At 45.6% G+C, this 25,394-nt stretch overlaps 1 long non-coding RNA gene across 1 annotated transcript; it reads left to right on the top strand.

The window, feature by feature from the left end:
* The first annotated feature begins 14,769 nt into the window (after positions 1-14,769).
* LOC128273678 (uncharacterized) lies at positions 14,770-24,775 on the top strand. The gene is made up of 2 exons (XR_008269269.1): positions 14,770-15,109; positions 24,236-24,775. It is a non-coding gene; the product is annotated as an uncharacterized LOC128273678 (long non-coding RNA).
* The last annotated feature ends 619 nt before the right edge of the window (positions 24,776-25,394 follow it).

The following is a 25,394-nucleotide window of genomic DNA, read 5'->3' as shown; positions in this document are numbered from 1 at the left end:
ATTTGATTCATGCTCCGCCGGCTCTCGTGGTGCGGGGTCGGCAATGGAGGGCGATGAATTTAACGAAGAATTTTAAACATCGCACGCCGACATCGGACTCCTCCCGACATACGTACACATTCTTGCAAGCGTGTCCGGGTTGGCAGGAGCATAAAAAGCATGCACACCCTCAGACCTTCAATGTGTGTCCCCACCCCCCATGGGGGATGCCATATTGTGCATGCAGGCTGGCACCTGCCAACCGCGCAATCAGGATTCAATTTGATTGCCGTGCGTCCCCAAGCCCACGGGGATGAATGATGGCCACCTCTCGCTCTCCCTCTCTCTCTCACACACTCTCTCTGTGCGCGGGGGGTTTGAAACATTTTACGGTGGGACCTGATGGGCTGATTTGATTTACGAATTCCGTGTCGCGATCGATCGACTGTTTTGGGGGACCCCCACTTGGGACCGAAAGCCGCAAATCGCTAAGTCCGCCGCAGCAGCGGCAACAGAAAAACAAAATTTCTGTTTCTGGCTCATTGAATGCTAAATTGTGGTCAATAAAATTAAAATTTATTTCGAATCGATTTGAGTGCGTCGGCTGCGACGGTGTTTTAGTGTTTTATGGTGCAACCAACCAGATTGGCTCGATTGTACACATGTGGCCCCGTGTGTGTGTGTGTGTGTAGCAGCCCAATAAATCCCCCATCCTCGATCGATGTTGTTAAAAACGTGGCCAAACTGCTAAGCATCGACGGGCGATCCGCTTTAGATGCGCGGCAGTCGAAGCCATCAATTTGGATCGTGTTGAGAGCCCATACGTACTACAAGCAATAAAACATTTAAGGCGAACGAATTGGGGTAAACGGACGTTGTTTGATTGTTGGGCACTGAAAATGTACCCCAAATTAAGACCTTCTGATACTTATTATTATGTGTTGAACCGATTATTGTGTGGTGAACCATTACTCCAGTTCTGTTCAATGAAAGACCCAACACTTCGAAGGACTTCATCGGTGCGTGTCACGAGCACGCAAAAGCAAACACGTCGATTGCATCGTCCTGCAAATAAAGCCTTCGGAAGTGCACAGTTCCTTGCCGTAGTGCAACGGCATGTTTTTATGATGTCGTTTTTATCTTTCCTCTCGGTTATCGGAGTACCTCGGCATTCGGAGCCATTTTGTAAAGGAAAGCACGGATTTCGTGCACGGATCGGCACGGAACAAAAGTTCAAAGATAAATGTTTGCCTTTGACAGGCCTCTGTGGGTCCTGTAGCTGCTGTTCGTTCCAGACGTGGCCAGGGCGAAACTGTTGCACTGCCTGGTAAGTGACCCTCGGCGGCTACTGACCCAAGAAGTGGTGGCTCTTGCGTTACACAATCCACAGACTTGGTTACACCCGTGGTGCCAGAGGGCATAAGGCTCTAGCGATAATCGTGGTCCTTTCCCACTTTCTCGATATGTTCAAGGAAGAGTCCAGTCGGAATGATTTCTGTGTCCGAGGCTGCTACTTTTCAGGACCACATGTAGACGGTTTTGTGGTAACTTAATACACGAAGCCTTTGTTTTGATTTTGTCTTAAGAATGTTCCAGTCGAACCTCGAACTAAGTATATTTTGGCTAATACATATTAAAGCGGACAAAAGCATACAAGTGTCACCTGAGTTCACGTGCCCGCTGGGTCGGGCAAGGAATTATTTTTGGGACGCAACATTCCACGTCAATGGCCCCCATCATAGATACGTTTGTGGAAATCTCCTAAAAATAGGCAAGACGTGACATTGTCCGTTTTGTCTCGGATTCTATTTTTATGCCGTTTCAAAGTAGACGGCTACAGGTAGCCCAAATCCAAGCTGGGCTAAAGCGCCTCTTCAATGCTATTCACCATCGAGGTGTTGGAACTCCGAAGTGAACGGGACGGATGAACATTCCTCATAAAATATCTTACGTGCAGCGTTAACCGTACATTCGTAACGCGGCTCCAAGGACAAGCTCTGACAGTAACCATTTTTCGGGTCGGTTGAATCGTGTCACTGGTCGACAAGAACGCTCGGCACTAACAACGCTTCACCCTGTTGTTGTGTTGTTAATTCACTCAGCAGCATAACAAGCGCACGCGAATGCGAACAGTGCAGAGCGCTACATGGAGCCCATCCGGAAGCAGAACCGATGCGCAATCTAACGGAACGAAAGGATGTAAGTAACATCTGCCAGCAGCTTCTTCTTCCCCGAGGGCTTCCGGGCTCGGGATCCTGGTCGGTTTTTTTTCTTTCGTTGAACCCATACTTTGCTTGAGCAGTCAGCGGGAAATAAAATGGATGTCAACAGCAGACATGCGTTCGGCGAGCTCACTACGGTTACGAAAATGAAAAAAAGGACGACAAATATTTCCCTCCACAGTTTGGTAAGCGATTGCCGTTAGTGCGAGCACTGCTGGCAGGTTGGTTCTCGGAGAAAGTTCCACTGGGGCGGGTTCATGGAAGCGAGCTTAGAAACCGGGACAGGACCGCGGAAGCGAACCATCTTACCCTTCGAATCGCTTGCTTGGTGTTTTCGGAGCGTGAAGTATCAAATCAGTTAGTGGACAGATCATGTGGCGTGAAGCTCAATATGGATCTTGTTCTGTGAACGTAACAAGCGCTGTCACGCGGTCTAGCGTGTGTGTGGTTAGAGAATAAAATTGAAATACTGCATCATATTGTTGAGCTTCGTTCAAATTGATTTTGGTACATCCGCTCCATACCGCGAAATTGGTGAAAAAGATTCTTACTACAGAAAAAAGCCCCAAACCGGGGCAGACTCTGGCAGTAGATTTTCAAAGTTCGCCCTCCCAAGCGACGCGGGTGATTGCTTTCCTGGAGAGTTTCAAAACTTTGCTTCCACATATCGCATCACGCCGCTTATCCAGAAGTCGACGGAACCAATTCACTTCAACAATATTTCAATTTTGACTGCCCGAAGTGTAAACAATGGTGGTGAAATTCTCGGCGAAAGTTTGCGCCTGAAAGCGACGTGGGTTTCACACGTGCGCGCTGAGTGGTAGAAGTTTTTGAGAATGTGGCCGAAAAGGTGGCATGTGGCCCGTCTTTAAATCGGTTTCAAGCGGGCTCCAATACCGTTCTGGGTTCCCGTTTTGGTGGCTGAATTGTTACGCTCGAAGGGCAGGCCTCTCGAAATTTGCCAAAATTCGCTGAGTTGCTCGGAAACACATGGAAAGTGCAAGCGCATTAGTGGGGCACGTTGAACGAAGCCCCACTTCAAGCCCAACAAAGGGTTCATAAGTAGAGGGCATAAAGATTGGGGTACAATTCTTCGGCTCCAATCCATCCTTTATGGCTTGTTCTTCGCGCAGACTACACGTGACTGGAGGATTTGATCAGTCCACCGACTGGAGGAGTTTATGTGACCGTGACCATTAATTTGGTTCCAATGTGACGCGATTCCGGTACCGCGAACGCGTTCGTGACCGAATGAAACAATAAAAACAGCCAGACCGTGCCATGACCAGACGTATTTAATTCTCGTAATTCTCAAAAACAAGTCTCGTTCGGTCACAACACACCGATTGACCAACTTAATTACAGCAAATTGCTAGTAAACGACTGATTTGAAAATGATTTGTAGATGGTTTTAATTATAAAAAATCACTCGGCCACTCACTCCGGCTGGTTTGGGTTCGTGTTTGGGCAACGTAAGTGTAACCCAGTGACACACACAATGTTTTTCGTTCCGTCTTGGCCCTGGGTCACGCTAGGGGCTCATTGTTTCCTTAGCCGGCTACACTTCCGTGAAAACGCCCGTGAGGCTCACCTTAATGTACTACATTGTTTTACATTCGTGATTGCGACCCTGACCTCCGATGGCATGTTTGTGCGCCTCATTTAATCGTGGACCAAAAACATGAAACATGAAACTGTGCATACGGCCCAAATTATCGATTAACTACAGTTCACTTTTCGTGCTCCGATGTAGACTGTCTGCGAGAATCAGTTTCACAGTGTTGTTCATGACCGGCTGTAGTGCTGCTGTAGAGGCCATTTCAGGCATGGCAAGGATGTTCTCTTTAATTTTACCTCTATTTGGAAGCTTCAAGCTTACTTGCCGAGATGTATGGCTTCGCGAAATCTAATACAAAAAAAAAATGCAAAAATATTAGGTAGTCTAAAAAGAAATCCATTATTTTCACGGTAGATGCCTTTAGTGATCGATATATCGTGAAGTATCAATCGTACAGTTTCAAGTTTAGGCTCGTTTTAAAGCTGATACTTTACACTTAAAAAAATGCTTTCACTGTTTATTGTTTGTTCTATTCGTTTGTGAGTTACAGGGTGTTAACAATGGAAGTCACCATAGAGAAAATACGGTACATTTTACAATTTTTCTTTGAAAAAGGCGAAAATTCAAGCTAGACCGCTGAAATTTTGCATGTTGCTTATGATCCCGATAGTGTAACAGCTAGTTGTGATCAATTTTGGTTTCGTTGACCCGTTTAAGTTATTTTCGATGTAAAAGATGCTCCTCGCACAGGCAGACACGTCATCGAAAATGTCGATAAAATCACAAAAATAAACAAAGTTGGTCAGCATGTTAGTAATCAGAGCATCGGCCAGGAGCTAAAGATTAACCATCAGACAGTTTTAAGCCATTTGTGCAAAGCTGGATTCACGAAGAAGCTCGATGTTTAGGCGCAACCCTATTTACACCAAAAAACATTATGGCTCGAATTTCCATCTGCACAATTTTGGCCAAACGGAATGAAATGGAACCATTTTTTATACGGATCGGTACTGGAGATGAGAAATGGGATACATATGACAATACTGGGTGAAAATAATCGTGGTCTAAGCGTGGTGAAGCATCTTAACCGGTGTTCAAACCAGAACTCTTGCTTAGAAAGGTTCTACTGGGTATATGGTGGGACTTGAAAGGAACCGTTTATTATGAGTCGTTTCCGTGTAGCTAAACAATAAATTCAGATCTCTACTGTCAATAATTGCACCGTTCGAAGCTGTCAATTGACCAGAAACGACCAGAATCGGCCAACGGAAGAGGTTTTTTGTTCCACCAGGACAACGAAATGATACACAGGTCTTTAGTGACCCCTCAGAAAGTCCGGGAGCTTGGTTGGGAAGTTTTAATGCATCCACCGTATAGTCCGGACCTTGCACTAAGCGATTGACACTTTTTTAGCGCATTACAAAATTTCCCGAGTGATGAAAAAGTAAGATAAAAAATGGATTGTGAAAATGGATTGTTCGAGTTTTTCGCCAATAACAACTAACCCTTCTACAAGAGAGGCATTATGAAGGTATTTTTAAGAAGACAACAAATTTTCCAACAAAACGGTGCATATTTGACGAAAATCGAACAATTGAAACCGTATTAAAAACAGTTTTGAAGTACACGCAAAAATAATGGATTTCTTTTTAGACTACCTAATATTTAGTTAGCGGATAAGCAGTTGATACCTTTGCTACATCTTTTAGTACGCTTGGGCAAATTGAGAAAGTTTTAGATTTCTTTTGTCATTCCTTCGCTGGAATTTTGTCACTTTCTTGTGGCATTACCTCTGTTGTAACGTAGAAAATAAGAACAGGTTGGCTTCTCTAACGAAAATCCTGCTCTATTCCATATTTTTACAACATCCGCGCTGGCTCATCACCGGCGCTGGGTTGTAGCGCTTTTGCCGGTGCAAAGTTGTAAAGGAATTCTGTTCACAGATAGACTCTTCGTTACGGCACAAACCACGGTCGCCGTCGTCCTCCGCATGGTTGGCTGGCTGTAGGCCATCCATTAACCGACGGAGGCGATATTGTTCCCCAGTTCTTGGAGCTGCCTTTTTGCCGGTTGGTCGAACTTTTTTTTTTTTATTTTTGTATCACATTTTGTTACTCCCGGGCACCCGGACACAGGATTTTCCAACAGATCCCTTCCGGTGCGTTTTGGCCCAGTCGAAGCGGAAGCCGGCGTAAGGCACCAGCCAGAGTACCAGACAAATTACTGTGATTTGCGGCTCACAAAAAAAGAAGATGGTACGCCAGCCACATCAAGTTTGTAGAAAAGCATTAAAGAAGAAGCACCGGAGCAGGAGCCAACTCATAAACCACCCACGGAACGTAACGCTGTGGACACCTTTGCTCGGGCTCGGGCTTTCTGCAAAATAGCAGCATCCATCAGGCCAGGCTGTGAACAATGATGCCAAAATCTTACCACAAAATGGAGGTTCCTTAATGGTACGAACAGGGCAAAATGGAAAAAAAACCGCCGTACTTAGGATGCGACTAATCACGTTGTCGATTCGGCCGCGGTACTTACGCCTACTCCGTGGTGAACTTGTGCCCCAGAGTGCGTTCTCCGAAAACAAGGGACTACCGAGAAGGTTGGTGGAAAATGGTAGAAATTGAAAATTGTATGCTCATAAATGAGCATCTCGAATGAAACGTGCTCGGTTTACACCGCGAGTGGCACACATTTGTTTGGCATTTCTCATTATTTGTGTTGTTTGTTTCCTTTTTTATTGAACTGAGCACCGCACACAATTACAGGCGGGCAGAAAATGCACTTTCAAGCGCGAATGAGATGGGTGGTGGACGTTGAAACATGGGGACCCATTAGAGGCACATGATTCATTATGGTCTATGTATGGTCAGTAAGCTCTCGCGCACATTTGCGGACATATTTTCCATTAATTAAATTGTGGAACATGAAGCATTCCGCTGGCGTGATTTTTGTCGTCGGCGCGAGATTTTCACACGCACACACAAACACACACTTTTCGCCCATTTTTGCCCGTTTATCACTGGTCCAGGCGTAAAACAAAATCCAGAAACATGCAAAGCAAAAAGTGCCACCTCAACACGGGGAACCGATTTTTAATCACTGCGCCGCCTTTTTTTCGCTTTGTTTTGGGTCACTTTTTATTGTTTCTCATTTGGCAACAATTGTGCGCCGGCCCGGTTGGTATGAGTCGGCTTCTGATTACGTTTAATTTCTGTTTTGCTGCCTTCAATCCCCGGAGTTGCAACTCATTTGCGAATGGAAAATGGATTGGCCGGCCCGGACTGGTCGAGCCGGGTTGATTTCATTATTAAATTGCAGTCTGGGTAACGGAAAAACGGGGCAGAAGTCCTTTTCTGGGTCCCTATGGAACGAAAGGAAAGAATACAAATATCCGAATCGAACTGGCCCGGAGCTGGAGCGGGGTAATACATTTAACTGGTTTCTGTTGTACTTTGCGCTTTCGTGCTTGTTTTGGGCTTGGATCATTTGCATGCCACTACAGCCGAGATTGCGGGGAACTATTGATTCAATTTATTAGAAACCATCGCCATTTATGAAAATCAGTTCGACAGGACCCTGATTGATTTGTGAGTAATGAGTGTGTTTTTTGGTGACAAGTGAATCTTCGCATTTGGAGCGAATGGATATCATTCCACTAATTACGCAACTAATTACACAATCGGTCTGCCTAATGCATTTTTTCCCAGATACGAAGTAGGATAACATTAAGGACCTGCTTCACCATTGACGGAGGCAGTAGAAAAGTAAACCACAAGCAATGCTTCGCACGCAAATTTGCCTTTGATGCACTGAACATAAGAGGCACTTCTTCGTAATTGTCACTTCATTGAAGCACCTTTGGACCGGGGAAGCTTCGCCACGATGTCCTTTGGCTCTTGATTAATGGGATGCGCTTGACACGGCCCACACATATGAGACATTTATTTGACAGCCTCTTGAGGGACGGCGGTTGTGGTTTTTGGGCTGCACCGTCACACTGGCATGGCGGCCATGCTTTCGGCGAGAAATTATGAGTTCCATTATGTGGCGCGGTTATTGTGGCACTGTCGCACCGTGCTGATGCCTGGCTCTCTCGAATTAACTCAACGATTCCTGTTCATTCGGTGGGCCTGGCAGCAGTCACAATTGGTAGCTGTGGAAGTAATCACAATTGACGCCAGCGTGTCCCAACATATCTTAATGAATTGATTGAACGGATAATGGCAATCCGAATAGATTACAATCTTTTTTCCGTAGTAATCGAGACTAAGTGGAATAATTACACACCTTTCGCCATGTACACCACAAACTGTGAACGGAATGATGAAACTATTAAATTACTGGTTATTCTTGCCTCAAAGTGAAGTGGTTTTAGATAACTAATGAAATCGTTATTCTGCAAGTCAACAAAATTCAATATAAGGGCACGATAAATTGCTTAACATAATGTTCAAATTTAAATTGCTGCCGTTTCAGACGTGCTTTCCGTAAAACGCTACCCTATAATGAGCAAAACTGCTCCCACAAGACGAGCCTGCCCCGGGGGGTGTTTGAATGTTAACCAAATAGGTTTTTTTCGAGTAAAAGTTCTCCTCCGTCATCATGTAAAAAGCGTTCCAGATGGGAAAGATAGGAGACCTGCGGCACCATTCATGCGGGCGAAGACGGACCGAATGCAAATATTTGCATGCATTTTTAAACTGCAGCCCGTGCCGTACAAAAACCAACTGACACAACCCATTCCCATTTCACTCGGTTTCGAACAAATATACCTTTCACCTGCTACCGCTGCCGGGCACGTACGTTGGATGGAAGGGACAATCAATTAATCATCCATTTTCCGGTTCCAAGTTACACCGGCGACGGTGCCGTGTGCCTGTGTGGGCCACACGTTACAAAACACGCGCGAGGACAAAGCGGTTTTATGTGGCCGGGCGCTGGGCAAGCTCAACAGCAGATTTTCTCTCATAGTGTCTTTGACGAAATGGGTGAAAAAGGGATCCGCTCTCTTTGCACTCTGGCTCCAGCTGATCACCAGCCACTGGCCACCAGAGATTGCATATTAATGAATTTATTTAATGCCAAATTATCACACAACACCGCAGGCCCCGTTTGCACATCGATTCGTGATGGATGAAAGATTTATGTATCACCGCGGCTAATTTATTACTCCCGTGCGGGCGACACCAAGGATGCCTCGGTAGACGGCCACTAGCGTCATCGATGGAATGCATTTCGACAGTGCGGGTCGGTTGACGGGGTTGACCCATTTATCGCATATTTTTAGACTGATGGTAGATTAATTGTTGGCTTGCAATTGTTCGGTTCGGCAGTCTCGCACAGAACTCTGTAATGGCTGCCACCGGAAGCCCGGAAATGTTCGCTAATGTTTGCTAGATATTAATCAATGAGCAAGAGGCGTTGTCACAAATGTCACGGGAACTGGTATCGATAAGTGGGCCAAAAAAAAAAGCACCACAGAGATGCATCTCGCTCGGATGTGGAACCAAATGGACGAGTCATGTTCCATTTGCATGCATTACAGCGTGCCACCGCCACCGCATCACGCTAACGAAGCATAACGAAATATGACAAATGTCGTTTGGCCGCTCCAGCACTTTGCAAATCGGCAGACGTCCGATGGCACATATCTTTTTCCCATATCGTTTCGTAATTTCCCCAAATGCCAAAAAGCCCGACACCGAAGGTGTTGCGTGAATGCGTGCGAAGCCCAGGAAGCGAATCGAATGAAGTTTTTTTTCCCCCATTCGCCTTTCCCGTTAGGGAGATACGCCCGGAACCGGTTTTACCCAACGGGGAGGGAGTTGTTTTCCAGCAGCCCTCGGGCATCGGAAGGTGTATGGTGCTCTGCTCCTCAATATCAATATCGATCATACGAAACCGGCACCTGAGGACCGGCTCGTTCACGGGCGGGACGGGGCCGTAAGCATCACATGACGAGGGTTTTCGGCCCCAAAACGGGCCTGCTGATAGTTCAAAAATCAAACGGCCGGATCTCGATGGACACGATATGCGTCGAGGGGAGGGTGAAAGATAGTTCCCAAAGTTTGAAACGGATCTCTGACACGGTCGAAAAGGACATCCAGCAAAAAACACGACGAGCTGAGGAAAACGATGCCCTCGTCGATGCGGGGATCTTGCGTAAGCTTAAGAGCCGGATTCAAGATGGAGGAATGCACAGCCGCCCCACGGTTTAGGTTCGTCTGACAGACCGGGGCCGAGACGGGTATGAAAGTGGTTCACAACCCTTTTTGCTGGCGCCCTGTGATGATCGGCCATCATGACGATGATGGGGACCGGCCGTTGGGGTATCGATTTGATTAACTTCTTATTGACACATGTACCGTATCCGGCCACAGGACTTCTGCGTCCTGCTAGGTTCGAGTATAAATACCGAACAGATGCGCGTTCGATTGTGAAATGAATCTTTAGGAGATGAATTCAGGTGCAGTAAACGATGCCTGATGGTTTCCGGTGGAACGAGGGTCTTCTAGATGATTCCGAGGCTCCCGCACGGCAATGAAATGATTGAGTGAAATGTTGTTTCACTTCTCAAAAATCGCTGCAAGCCCAGTGTTACATAGCTCACTACGATTTGAAATTGTTTCATAGCACCCGCCGCTACATACAGTAGAATGTAACTACCAAAGGAATGACACTTGACAGATTGAACTTCGTTTCAAGTTCATTGAATAACCTTTGCTAAAGTTATGAGTTGCAACAATGGCAACCCTGTTACTAAAAGAATTGCAGCTGTGTCAAGACCAGGACCTGCATATCGTTTAGTTTGAACCATTTCCCAGAATTTAAAATATTTTAATGAAAATTGCAGCATTTTTTTAAATTATTTCCAATAATCAATATAAGCGCAACAAATGTAACACGCAACACGTGAAACAAAAATCAGCAAAGACATTTCATCACATCTACTCGCCGTACGGAAGTTGCCACTTCCCCCAATTAACCATTCATTGTGAAAGGATAATTTCCATACGAACCCTATAAGCAATTATAACTGTGGTAGGACAATTTAATCATCACCAACGCCGGGTTGAGCGATGCGATGCGTTTGAAATTGTTCTGTGCTTTGCATAGCCGCCATTACAGCGAAGCAGCACCCAACCGTCCATGCTCGCGTGCAGTTGCATATTCATGCTTTCCAACAACCAGCAGCTAGTAAAACAAAAAAAAAACGAACGGCTAAAGCTTATGCAGAGCCGATACCTTATGCAGTTCACGTATTACTTCGACATGGGCGTCTGGGCGGCCGAACCCACCCGTTCAGTACGGTGGTATTTCGTTTGGTTTTCGGTTAGTTTATTTGCGTGTTTCGTTTTGGCCAAACATCGCCATCACGAAAGAGACGGCCAGCGTATGCTAAATAGGCATGCCGATAGGTTTCTCCTATTGCTCCGTGCACACCTATTTGGAGTGAGCAATTAAACAGTTCATTTCGAAGGCGCCATAGGGGAACGAACAGCTGCTAATGGACAGGCACAGAACAAGTAGATCTCAATACACGTTAAAGTATTTAAATTTTAAATTATGAAAAGGCTCCTGAATAATTTCGTTAAATTGAAACTAAATAAAGAAGGCCTCTGGAGCTGCTCACCGGACTCAAATTCGAAGAATTTTAAGTAATCAGTCCCATTTTCGCACTTCAGTCGGTTGAAAGAGGCCACTGGCGATGTAGGCTACCGTTTGATGCTGAATTGAAATTAGCTTTGATACGGTTCCATTAAATATGAAAAGCCTTCCGAAGACAGTATCAATGTAAACTTACAATCAAAGAGGTGCACTGTCACAACAACGTGATCTTCTTTCACGGCTGAACGACACGCGGCTACCAGTTTCGAATCGAGCAGTCTCTTGATTCCTTATGACGACGGGCTTTCAACGCAAACAGCAGTCAGCCCGTAGTCAGCCTCCAGTGCCTGTAAAGTGCTGCAATCTCGTGCTGCGTTCTCGACGGGCAGATGCATTTCGCATGAGCCGGCTAATTGAGAGCTTCTTTTATGAACCTGTCCGACAAGGCTCTAAAATGATTAAAATGTTCGTGTTTTATGTGCTTGCCAGAAATCTGGTGCCGTCGGGCGCGGGAGTATTTATCTATACTCGGCGCAAGCATTGGTGTTGGCATAGATCTTCTTGGAAGCGTTCCGTACTTAACATGCTTTAACCGCGTCGAGCACTTTCAGATCCTTCAGCAAAGTTCCAACGCGCGGTAACCACAAGAGCGAACTGTGCGAGCTCGGGTGGATTGCATTAAAATTTTATTTTAACTATGAACAGGCTATGAGATGCTTAGCCTCCGTGGTGTACCGTCGGTGTCGGTCGACTATAAAAGTCATAGCTCATAGCATCAGAAAACTAAGCGAACGCGGTCGCGTGCGGATCAGCGAAGCTTCGCTCACACGAGCGGAAGATGGAGCGTCTCGGGGTTTCTTTTCGCAGCTATTTTGCCACCAAGAAAGCCATCAAGTTCGCGATAGCGAGCGCTTGAGAACGCGTGGTTCTTCTCATGATTGATTACCACTCAGAAGGATGACAGGCGGCGATGCCGTGGCCCTGCGCAGACCTCAGCCGAAATCGTCGGCTCCTCATCATCGGCATCGAGAGGATAGGATGTTGCGCCCTGCGCTGTGCTCACTCTGTTTTAAGATGATTACGTGGTAGCACTTGTTTGATTAGCAAAATGTGACAGAAGATTTTGACTCGAGGTTTCGGGGTGTAGTAAATAAAATAAATGAATAACTTATCGTAGGCGACATGCGGCAACAGTTGCCACCAGCCGCGAAGCGCAACATGTGTGGAAGTTGCGTTCGTTGGAAGAGGCTCAGTTGAGATAAAGAAAAATGGATAAGTGATGAGTGAAGTTGATTAGGTGTTTTCTTTCATATTTACTGTCATGCGAGTGAAACTCAATATTGCCATGTGGTACGGATATCATTAGAGGAAGATAGTAGGCGCTAATTTAATATAATGCTACAAACAACGCTACCAACAATGTGCATTGTGTGAAAACTTTGGTACGATACGCTTGATATACATAATATGGATTCAATTTAATGATAACTAGTTTTTGACAATTTCGTTTTTAGCAATTGGATACAAATATAACAAAGTAATAAGTAATCAATGGTAATAAAGTTAACTTTAATGAAATATTGGCCGAATTAGAGATCTATACTAGTAACCCAAGCGCGCTCATTTCTTGCAATAATTTCCGGTCTTTCACACAAATGTTCGTGTTCAACAATTCCGTAGTTTCCCGTGGGGATTCGATCCGGGAGCGCCCTTATCAGAATATCTCACCAAATCAACCGAGTCGACCGTTCCGAACCGTGTAATGGGATGAATGGCAAGCTTCTCGCGCGGTGGACAAACAATTTGCTGGCCGCCCCAGTGCAGCACTCCGCGAGGCTCACCGGAAGCGCATTACCGGGATCCCTTTTTGGTGGCCACCACGACGATTCGCCACACATTTTACGCACCATTCCCAGGTTTGCGCGCCCCGAATAATGCCCCCGGGTGCTGCGGTCTTCCAGCGGAACGATCCGGTTTTGAATTTTCAATTTTAACTCGCCCCAAACGGTTGGTGGCTTAGCGATGATGGCGGCCAGGTGCATACATTTTGATTACACGCGTTTGTGCAGCTATTTTTGGTGCAGCATATTTATTGCAAACCGGCCCAGGGGGCCTGCATGTCATCGATGGGATAGGCTATGTAGACACCCAGCGGTTGTGAGGGACGCATGTTTGCGTAGTTTATGACACGCATTCCCATTGCTGGAACAGTGCGCCTGCCATCATCTTCCGGGCCATGTCAATAATACGATCAGTGCGATTGATCCCACGAAAACCCGTTTATTTGGAAGGAGTGCGATTCGTGTGATTAACTTTGATTAAACAGGAAATTGGCTATAATCCTTTGAAGAAGTCGATTTGCGATGCCTTGGACGCTTCTCCCCAGACACTGTTTTGATGTGAAACGCTAATTTTAAATCCTTTTTAAATTGGCCCGATTTGCATACTTATTAGGAAAACGACGGTGCGATGTCTTAAACGTGCGTTTTAAATCATTTAGATCTCGGACAGAGCCACGGCGAAGAGGCGATAATTAACGAAAAGCTTTAAAATGAGCTCTCCCCAAAACACTCCGCAACGGGTTTTATTTTCTGACCGTGAAAACCGAATTATTGAACGGCCGTTAGCAATTAATGGCTCCAACGGCGGATCCAGCTCGGGTGAGATTGGCCTCTTTAAATGTTCACACATTAAAGTCCGGTGTTGAGAGGACCCATTAGGTGTGACAGTCAATAACGACGTCAATCCTTAGACCGCCGTTCGAGCAGATGATATTTAATAGTCTTTTTGTTCGGTAGGAACAGTCCAGTCCAGTTCTTTTATTTTGCTTATTAAATAGTAATGAAAGCAAGCTAAGCATCGAAAGAAATCAATTTCTTTTCTTTTAATTCACGGAGTTTTTTAACATCTTAACATACGTATTCTTCTCATTCCTACTCTCTCTTCGGGTTTGAATTAAATGTAAAATTTTCTCATTCATTGTCCGTACTTGTTGTCACGCGGACGCCTCAAGTCTCAGCGACCATTGCTCCGGAGAGGAAGCCGACCATTTTATAGCATCAGCGGCCAGCTGTTCGTGTTTTAGTACAACCCTGTGCCGTGTACTAAATCACGTGGTGCCGTCGAAAACGGGAACGTGAGTACGTTAAAAAAGGAGCCGAAAACGCCGGGTGATGATACTAGAGAGATGAGAAATCGGCCACATGCTCATCAAGGGCGCGAGCGATGTTTGCTCTCTGCCCACACCGGAGGAGAGCACACGATTGTTGATCGGAAGTGTTCCGGTGTGTGCGTTACGCCGAGGATAACCAAGCTGGCTGGCGAGACAGGAAGCAGCCGTGTCCTGGGACGCCAAGGAACGAGCTTTTTGCCGGGCGCTCGGTCAGTAGTAAACGTGAGCTGTGAGGTTGAAGTGGTGAGCCGCACGCCGGTGCGTGTGTTCCCGCAACCGTGGGTGTGTTCGGTGAAATGTGAGCTGTCAAAAAGGGCGTTCCGGGCCCGGAACGGAGCCAGATTTTTGTTTGCCATGTTGTCCTGAGTTGAGTGTTTCAGTTAAAATTATGAGAACAGTGTTTAGCTTAATCTCAGGAGCAGCTCATTCACCAGCTGTCCGATTGTATTGGTTTCGTAATTAACATATTGTTGCCACGGTAACAATGCAACAGTAACACTTGGTCTAGTTGACATTCCGTTCCAAACAAATAACAGTGATTAGTAACAAAAAACGTAGTTTACTCGAGTAAGTATAAAATGGTTAGGTTCGAAAGTAGTTCATTGATTAGCAAAGGGTTTCTTAGGGAAGCTTTTATGTTGGGTAATATTGGATAAAGAAATTCGACTGCCCACACGCATTTATGCTTTTCTGCAGTGGTCCATTAGCATACATAATCGGCAAAACGCAACAAAAGAAAGCAGTAGCGAACGCAATAACGTGTCTAACGTACTCGAGAATTACCATCACCACACGCTAAACTGTCGGGGAAAGGTTAAACTATGTTGGAACCCCATCCCGACGACTATAAAATTGCATTATCACGGGAGGAAATAATTAAACACACGGCTGGACTCCCTCTGAACCCACAGTTCCAATCACACCGTTTGTTTGTTTGGTGTTTAGCATAAAATAACGTGCAATTAACGCAAGCAGAGCCGGTACTTATCTGGTATTTAGCAGAGCCAAACCAATCGCAGAAAGCTTGGCTTTTCTACGTTGCCTGACGTTGGTTGATCAGAGCATTTAAGGGGCCTATTTCCGCGTTAATCATTGCCGCTTTTCATCACGCAAAACATACTAAAAATACAGCGGATAAATTAAAACATTACACAAAATGTTAAGCCTTCAGGCGTAATTGAATTGTAGAAAACTGACGTAGGAAACTGATTAATAAAGTTAGAGAAACAAACATAAAAAAATAAAGCAATAGTGGTCATGGTGTGTAATATGAAGCATTCTATATAAGGACACAGCTGATGGTGATGGTAAAGACATATTTTGGGTCAAATAGCAACGCTAAAACATGTTTTTAACGACCCAGCCGCTGCACCCCGTTGTGATGCCAGTCCCTTATTCGTCAGCTGACCGAAGGCTGTGAACAACAACAAGATTGCCTGTCGAGCTACGGCACCGGGACTGCATGTTATCAAAAGACAAAATAATTTATTAGTAGAAATTAGATGTTTTCCCATCGTTTTCTTTCGGCCAATTCGCTGGCTTTTATTTTTCTAATGCAAAGGAAAGTGGCCTCCAGCGCACGAGGAAAACGTACGTGGCCGGCCCGTGTAATGAAAACAAATATTTGAAAGTCCTGGCCCGAGTCGACAATGAAACGCCCGCCGTATTGGAGCTCGAAGGCATAAATACATACACATGGAACGCAGCGGGTGCACACCCACCCACACACATACACACATACACACCTCCGGGGACTCATTGGTAGCCCATTCTTGGACGATGAATATTAGATGTCTCAATTTCCGAATGCTTTACGTGATTATCAATCTCACTCTCGGTCCGCCCTTTTGTGGCCCGCGCCAAGGTGCCAACCGGCAAGGCAGGTGCCGGCCTCGGAGTCTCCTCTCAACGGAATGGACCGCCGGAACTAGGGCGGCGGCCGCCGAGGTTGTTATCGATCTCTTCCGCCGCGCTGCTCACCTTGTTTGCACTTTTGCTAGTCCCACTGTGTGACCTCCGGTGGCACGGAAGCCCCCACCGGAGCAGGCCGACTGGCAATTGGATGTTGTTGGGAGTTTTTGGTTACCTCTGCCCCGGAGTACGCCGATGATGCTCGCGACGGAGCGGTGGGCTTCATTTCATCAATCATTCAAGCCGCTGCTGGTGGCAAGGAGATCAAGCCTGTCGCCGAGGGACGACAGACCCCGAGTGCCCGTCGATCCGGCGTTGCGAAGACATCGGAAGTTGTTACGGATGTTGTTTGTCTCAATTCGAGGCCGCTCGACTCCGATGTCGTCGGATTTAATTTCTACCTTTTCGAGGTGATGTTTACGTGCGGCCCCGGCACCATACGACGTTCAAGACGTTGGATAATGAAGAGCTGGGTGTCGGATCGGATCCGGCTCCTGTGACACTTCATTCGGCAATGCTTGATCATGTGTACCCTTGAATTGGTGTAATGTGACATAATGTAAGGATGGGTAAAAATGGTGTAAACCATTTCGGAAATCTTTCCAACCAAGTGGTCCGTAAATCATTGGACTTGCCTCGTGTGGAGCTCACACTTGTTTGTGAGCTTGATTTACATGACTCCAAGCAAAGCCGAAAAGGATAAACAAATTATCTGCAAACTTCACCCCATCCAGCGGTGCGCGTCTTGGTAAACACCTTTTGCTGTTTTGGTCCAGCCTCGTACCGGGTCGATATCCAGCCCGGTCCCGATCTTGTTTGGCTCGACACGGCTCGACAAATGGCCGCTGCCTGCCAGTGTGCAGTCCGTGTTGAGTCCGTTGGACAAACTTCTCAGAAGTTGCACGGGTTCTGCTCTGTAATGCCCTGTACCAGCAACGGTTCGTTTACTTCACCGAATCGGGACACCTTGCCTATTCCGGTGTCGTGCCTTATCTTGCTGTCCCCGGTGGAGGCGGTTTGCCGCAATGCTCAGCTCGGCCCAGTGGATACCGCAGGGATGATGACGACCGGAAAGTGAATAAATCATCCATCTGGAGGTTCGATCGCTTCCGTCGAATTAGGAGCCTTCCGCAACGGAAAGCCACGTCGCTAGCCCGTGTTCGAGTTACACGGAATGACTTTTTCGAAAATACTTGCCCCGCTTGCCGAGAACTAGGTTAGTAGGGGAGGGGTTTTACCAAGGCGTTTTAACGTAGCAGAGCCACCAAATGATTGATGTGATCGAAGGCAGTTTCCATTGATGGCGTTGGCCCTGGACCGCATTCTGTCAGGTTAGTGAGGCGCATTGAATCCAAATCGGCAACCAAATTTACCTGTTCCCTGCGCGAGTGGCCGGAGAAAGAGTGAGCTTTTCCCAAGTCTCATACGACAGAGCAGGCGTAACGACACCTTGGAGTGTTTAAAACACTCTCTGCCCATGAACCTGCGGCTGATGAAATAATTTCTCAACTTCTCAACACACCCTTTCTCGACCATAGCGTCTAAAGGCAGCTTGCAGACAACTGGTTGACTACCCACGAGAACCTCCGCCTCCGAAATCAGTCCCCCGATGGGACTGGTTATGGACCAGACTTTTTTTTTTACTTTGGAACATCCTTCAACCATCATCATGCTACTTGACAATTTCAATCCCTTTTTCGCATATCGCATAATGGTCTGGGGCAAACAAATAGCTGGCAGCCCGAGGGCCACCAGGGGATTTCCGGTGGCAGAGCAGCGCATATCCTTACGATCCTTTCATCACTTGAGGGACCCCGGAGGAGCAGTAGGACCTTGTTTGATTCCTTTGTAAGTTGTATGTATTTTCTGCTGCAGTGTGTGTTAGGGAGCGGCGAGCGACGAACCAAGCAGTTTGGCACGTCGTGGCTCAGTGTAGGAGTTTCCCATGGCGTTACTAATGATAGAGGCGAAGGCGAGGAGTACTCTTGCCTGGGATGCCAGCATCTCGCTGGCGAGTGGCGCTCCAGAGGGAGGCTCGTTTGGTGAGGAAATTTTAAATTAAACACGCAAACGACAAAACACCAACAAAACACCCTGAACACGAGAAATTCTGGAGATGCTTCGGTGTAGCTAGTGGTGTTTGTGTACTTTCCTGGCACCGAAAACAAGTACCGGAGCTACCCATTCGGCTCGAAATGTGTTCTTGATTATGAACGAAGAGCGAACTTTTAAAGCCACCTTTTCTTCTGGAACGTCTTTTGAGTCTGCCCTTGACGGGGCGCACCGTCTGGAGCGTGGCGCTCCTACGGAAGCTGGTCCGCAGCGTCCGTACCGGAGCGCACCGGATGGCGCCGCACAAAAGTCATCCGTTTTATCTCGGGCTTTGAAATGTGAAAATAATGAATGGTACCGCCGACCGAGGACGGATAAGAATCTGTGCCTATCCAGGTGACCAGACTACAGCTGGGGTCTCTAGGAAGGTTGTTTAGCGACCGGGGGTTGCCGGGAACCGGACATGGGTTGTGCCCGGGACCCGGAAGTAATGGAAGCTGAGAAGAAGAGTGAGCGTTTGGTCGAGACAGCCATTCAAACCCAAGCGAATAGGTGGCCTCGGAAGTGGGCCAGAGCACAGAGTAGTCCGGCATCCGGCTTCCTTTCTTCCGAGCATCCGAGACCCGGGCAAGAAGGTGGAACGATTGGGCGTTCGTCGTATGGCTAATGGCGTTGAAAAGCAGTGGAGTTTTCATTGTTTTCCACTTTTGTGACAAGAATTTCTCATTCATATGCCTACAACGCACAGGTGGAGGAAGAAAAAGGTCAGCCTTACATACGTACGCGGGAGTTGGAGATGCGACTGGAGGAGAAAGCCTACCATGCCTCGAACGTGCTCCGAACAGTCTTGGAAAGTGTTAGTACAGAGACACTCGGTGACCTTTCGATGCCGCCATAATACCTGCGGTGCTCGAAGACTACTACGATCGAAGGATCGCTGCAAAGAAAGCCGCAGCATAGGTCCTGCCAGTTCAGCGCTCGGAAGATGTTTCGGAACTTTCTGTGAAAAGTGCCTGTTTCTGAACTGTTCGGCACAAAACAATGCTCCCTGTGTTTAGCACAAAACGACATTCCATGGGGAAAAAATGCAAAATGCTCAACTTCCACCAGAAAACGTTGGACTAATGGCATGTTACGTCAGATGCACCCGTCCGAAGAAATAGTTTTACATTCCCAACAATCTTTTCCCGAAGAAGATAAACCACAGCGCCACTGGATCGGGAGGGCAGTAAATCAGTGATTTAGTGTCCGAAGAGATTTATGCCTGGCAGAAGTGTATGGGCTAAACGTGCAGCAGATATTGAAGTAGATTGATGAGGGTATGTAAATTATCGCCATTCCAAAGCACGGGCACGTCGACATTCCAAAGCAGATTCGGAGCAATATTTTCGGACCGAAGTAAAATGCTGGAAAGATTTTCGAAAATCCTAAAATATGGTTATTATTTTGTCCCCTAATATCACACTTGCCACTGTTATATTCATGCTGTTTTTTTTTACTATTTAACTATCCGTCGGTTAACAAACAGTAAATCTGAATTTTGTAGTCTTGTTATAGTGTCAAAAATCAGTTTTAATTTACGGTGTGTAGTTTCGTTTAGTAGTTCGAACTGCTTGCTCTGTTCGCCGATTTTGCTTTTAGTGATCATTTTGAATTTTCTAGCCATAAAACTCGCTCTTCTATAAATTGAAATATCTATTTACTTAATGGAGTATATTCCAAACGCTTTTATTCGCACAGAACGTGAATTTATAGACTAAGAAATGGTCCAAAAAGTATGAAACTAGCAAAAGATTTGCAAAAACTCATCACACAATTACCGACAAAATATAATTCTATTGTGTTGCATGCACCCGTTACATTGAAAATACAAAATATTTTATTTTAGTATTGTACACACAATATTATGATAAATTTTCGTTTAGCAAACAATAAAAAGCACCCCAAGCCAATCTGTTAGATAGTGCGGCGGATGCTTATTTTTGTTTAATTTTACTGAAACGAAGTTGCATTTTACAATCAAAAGAACAAATGCTAGGAAGAGCATCTCCTCGTAAATGCAAATATGCAAGCTGTTTATACTTTCTGTGTCAATGTTCCATATTAAATCGGCGCCGCGTCATGTGCAAGCGTCGCACAAATTTTGCCTAGATGATGCTGCTGGATGTCTCTGGAACCAACCAACCGGCGAACCAATCGCCGACGAGATGGACTTTTTTTGCGCGAATGGAGACAAACAAAAGCATTCGCGGAAAATAAATAGAATCGAAAAGTGGAAAATTACTTTTTCCTTTTACATTTCTTCGTTTTTTTCTCCTTATTTTTGTTGCCACTGTTCAGGCGCACCGTAATAAGCACATGTTGCGAGGAGAAAAAAGCCCCATCAAATTAAGGTGGCATGCGCGGTGTGTCCTGTATTTGCATATAAATAATTATGGCCTCGGCAGTTTTTGTTGAGAAATTCGCTAGACTGACTGGTGCTGTATGCACATATTACGGCGACCATCACCCACAGTCCCGCTCCGAAATGCATCCACTATAGTGATGCTGAAAAGTTGCGAAATGTCTCCGAATGGGTTTCCACTGCTCTGCACAATATGTTTCTTGTTAATTTTCACCGAGCAAACCACATGAAGATGATGCCGTCTGCTATATGCGGTAGAACTCATAAAAACGGATGCTAACGAAACAGCGTTCCCGTTTACAACTCATGCTTTTTGGACGAGCTGCCTCAAAATTGTGCGCAGTCCAACGATGCAGTAAGCGATGTGAGCGAGTTGTCACAAAAAAATGGAACCAGCAGTCTGCATTCTCATTTGTCTTGTCCGGTGCACTGCAAAGACTTGCATGTCCTTTCGGATTGTGTCTCGAAACGTGAAGAAAAAACAAACTGCCAAATGGTAGTCCTTTCGCTCAACGTCAGGCGGCGATAAATTTTTGTTTGATATTTAAATGACAGACAGAAAGGGGAAAATCCTGCCAGCAGCCAGGTCGTCGACCGCATTGTTATCCTGATGCACCAGGACACGGCTCGGAAGCTCCGGTTCGGTTGGAAGCTGGGCTTTTAATTGAATTCTTTCCCAATTAGACCGGCCGCAGTGATGGTCCTCTAGACCTACAACGGCAGCAGCCCGAGCTTTTGGGACGGTTTGTGCTACGAGGCGAGTATTTTTGTATTTTATTTTTGCATGGCTTGATGACTGTCCTTTTGTGCTTCTGCACTCGAAGCTCGTCGTGACTGTCTTTGGTGCGATTGCAGCCCTCATTACCATATAGATTGAGTGTGGCTAGAGCACCGTGACTTCACTGCTCTGTCAATAGTCCTCTCTGTGTTTACAACGAAAGAAACAATCGAATCTTGTTGACAGAATCGGCTTAAGGGTGGGCTTTCGAAATTAGCGATTGTTGATAATGCCCCAACAATCAATCATTTAAACGGAAAGCTAACTCTCCAATTAATTTTTTTTTTCATATCTAACCTATTAATTGTTGTGCTTTAAGAAGGTGAGGATGTTCCTATAAGGCACCTCAAATGTAAACGATATTTTTAAGCTCACATAGTATCTCAAATTCAATAACTGGAACTACGCTTATTGAATGCACGAATGTATTAAGAAAATCAAAGTTCATTATTTGATTGTTCAACGGCTTCAACGGCAACGGCTGTGTCTAAAGATAGGTTACATCATACAACAATTCATAGCAAAGTAACTTTTCGGTACCTTTAATCTTAATTAAATGTCTCGAAGTCTAATGAATAAATAACAAGCGTATCAAAAGAAAAATAAAAACAACCCGCCAGGATGCGCTGCCAGTGACATTTCGTAAGCGTCTTTTAAATGATCGTGTAAATGCTTGGTATTAAGTTGAGCAACAATATTTTCTCCGCGAAACACACACGCGCACAAGTTTTCCGGCGGGGTTGTTCGCCGGCGGGGTTGTTTGAGCGCTTCCCAAACTTATTCCAAAGCTATATTTATTCCGTTCGCCGAAACGCTGGCGAAGTCGAAACGAAAGAAATTACAAACTGTCGCCGCCGGAAAAATTCGTTAATTAACTAACATTTGTTGCCCACTTGTGTTTTTAATCAATATTGTCCCGCGGAGACACGGTGATGGAGTACCGACGAACGATACGACGGCGGCACCGCTATTGTGTCACTCCACATCACGACGGTTAATTACACGCACGCGAAAATGGGCTCCGTGAAAACCGGCTGGAGAAGATCCGTGTTTCTGGTCACGTAAGGAAGCTAAAGGGAATTCTATTATAGAGGAACAATCTACGATCGACAAAGTTATGCTCCACATTTTACCTTTAAATGTTTTTACCTTGTTATTTGCGTTTGGGTTACGGAAAACTCGTCGACTAATTTTTTTCCAAGAAGTTTAACTGAAGACTGGATTTGGAGCCGTGCGAAGGACTTTAATGCTGGAAATACTTTACTTTGCTGCCAATCTCTTAAGAGGCTCAACGGTCTGTTGAGTTCAAATCTTGAATAGTTCTAATTATTAACAATCACGTTCGAATTGAAATATATTCTTAGCGAACCTACGTCATCTTGAGAGTTTCTGGGATTGAAACGTATTTGTCCGGTATTTAAACCTAAATTTACGGTTTAAGGTCGTACTTTACAGCTCGGCATATCACTTTCCGATTGATTCAGTCACAGTACGTTACCGCAACCAACAGTGTTTAACGATATGAAACAGCTTAGAGACAGGCACCGTTCGGTTGGCTTGCACATCCCGTCGAGTATTTCCGCTGAACCGGAAATTCGGATTCACTCTGTCGTTAGATCTCTGATCGCAACCCTACCAACCAACTCTTTCGGTTCCCTCACACTGTCACCCGTCACTCGCTTCTCTATTGGGAGTTGGCAACTTCAGAGCGAACGGAACATCTTCCATCGCACGAACCTTGCGCTGCCACGGAACTCGGCGAAAGGCACCGCCGTCTCGAAGGTCTATAAGCGAAGATGTGTTACGGGACCACACGAACCCGGCGTGTGCCACCAGCACGAACCCGACCCCGACCGTCGATATGTAGATTAATGTTGATTTTGAATAATTTACTTACCGTCAATTCCATTCCGTCAACTTAACGGAGCACCGGGAACTCCAGGAACTGACTGTTTTTTTTTCCTTTCGCGCGCGAGGATGTTCATGCCGAGTTTTGCCTGAAGCTGGTAGCTGTCACGGATGTTTGTGTCGCCAACAGTTTATTGGATGAAGCATAAACTGAAGCGACGGAAACTAAGAAAAAAAAGACTTAGAAAGAAGACTTGGCAATCATCAAAGAATTCTGCATAAAAGTGTTCAAAGCATTCAATTGCTTCGTAAAGGCTTGTTTGTGTATTATTTATATTTGTGGATTGATTGCCAAAACAGTACGTTAGCTTTAGTTTGATCTGTTCAAGATATGAGTGATCTAAAATTATCTCTTGCCGTCAACTCATTGCCCATGATCTGTTGGTCGGCTGTTGTCTCCTATTTGTAGGGCTGGGTTAACCGGTCCACCAGAACCGATCAAATAGCATCGGTGCCTTTTTATAGTATCGTGTGCTTCTGCTTAGAATTGAATTCTTCCCACGTGCCACAATGCTATGAAAAGATTATGCCGGCATAATTTTTTGTTACAGAAATTTTCGTGATTACGATTATCTCCACAAACAAACCGCTGAATTAACTGATTTAAAACTAATGTTAATGTGTTCTGTTATCTTTCTAGTCAACCGACATCAGATTTTACTGACAACGTCCTTGCCACGAGTTTCGGACAAGTTTCTGACCCGCTTCACCGCTCAGCGGCAGCTCCCAGATTCGACCAAATGAACAAGGTTTCCAGAATACATTTAAGGCAGCATCTTATCGATAGGAGAAGGCGAAAAGCAATGGCGGATCGCAGCCGCTTCTGAACGCCAGTCAGTCTCTCTCACGTATTCATGAACTAAAGCTTGTTTTGCCAGCAACTTACTGTTAGACAACACGTTTCCTCGTAAAGGAATCTATACTATTGTTTGTTTCGAAAATCCGATCTACTGTAAATTGGAAAATGTTTCACAACACAACGAACTAACGACCTAACGAATGGGACGTCCGACACGGGCGGCCCTCGCAAGGTTACATCGAATTAGTACCGCTACTCAGCAGAACGATACTCTTCAATCCTCTATCTGTGTCAGCATGTTAGTACCATACGCGCATCATCTACCACACACTAACCACGCATAAAACGAATAAAAATATCGATGTGCTTTTAATGTTGTGACGAATGGTTCCAATGGTCGTTCATTGAAGAGATTCCGAAATGGACAAAAACTACAGGTAAGAATGTCCTTTCAAATTGTCGCAAGCATAACACGGCAGCTGATATCTTAAAGAAGAACTACTATTCCGTTGAATCTTCTGCGGAAACTAATCCTTAGCAATAATGTCCATCAATTCATAAGGCGTGATTCTCATCGTCCGTCCACGTCCACGCAATTCGAGTCAACAATAGTCGAGGCACGTTGGTCGCCATGGTTTTCACTAATAGAAAAACCATTCAATCAATGTCACAAAAAGGACCCTTAAATGTGTTATCGAACTCACAACCAGCCCGTCAAGCAGCGGGCACCGGACATCAGCCTTACGTGCTGGAAAATTTCGTAAACGGCCAGCATCCATTGACTGGTGGACGACGCAAAGGGGAAAAATAAGGCCGGTCGAACGAAATGGTCAGCAAATGATCCGTCATGCTGCTCGTTTGGGTGTGATGCCTGGGTTTCCGGCGAACACTTTCTACTGGTGTCAACATCACACGCGCGCGCCCACGAAGATATTATTGATGAAGAGCGAAGATAATTATTGATTCAGTTTTCGCGTGAACTTTTGTTCGACCAGAGTGT

Source organism: Anopheles cruzii, chromosome 3, assembly GCF_943734635.1.
Source record: "Anopheles cruzii chromosome 3, idAnoCruzAS_RS32_06, whole genome shotgun sequence".
Classification (NCBI taxonomy): domain Eukaryota; kingdom Metazoa; phylum Arthropoda; class Insecta; order Diptera; family Culicidae; genus Anopheles; species Anopheles cruzii.
The sequence above is the reverse complement of the archived record's forward strand: the minus strand, read 5'-3'. Positions and strand labels throughout refer to the sequence as shown.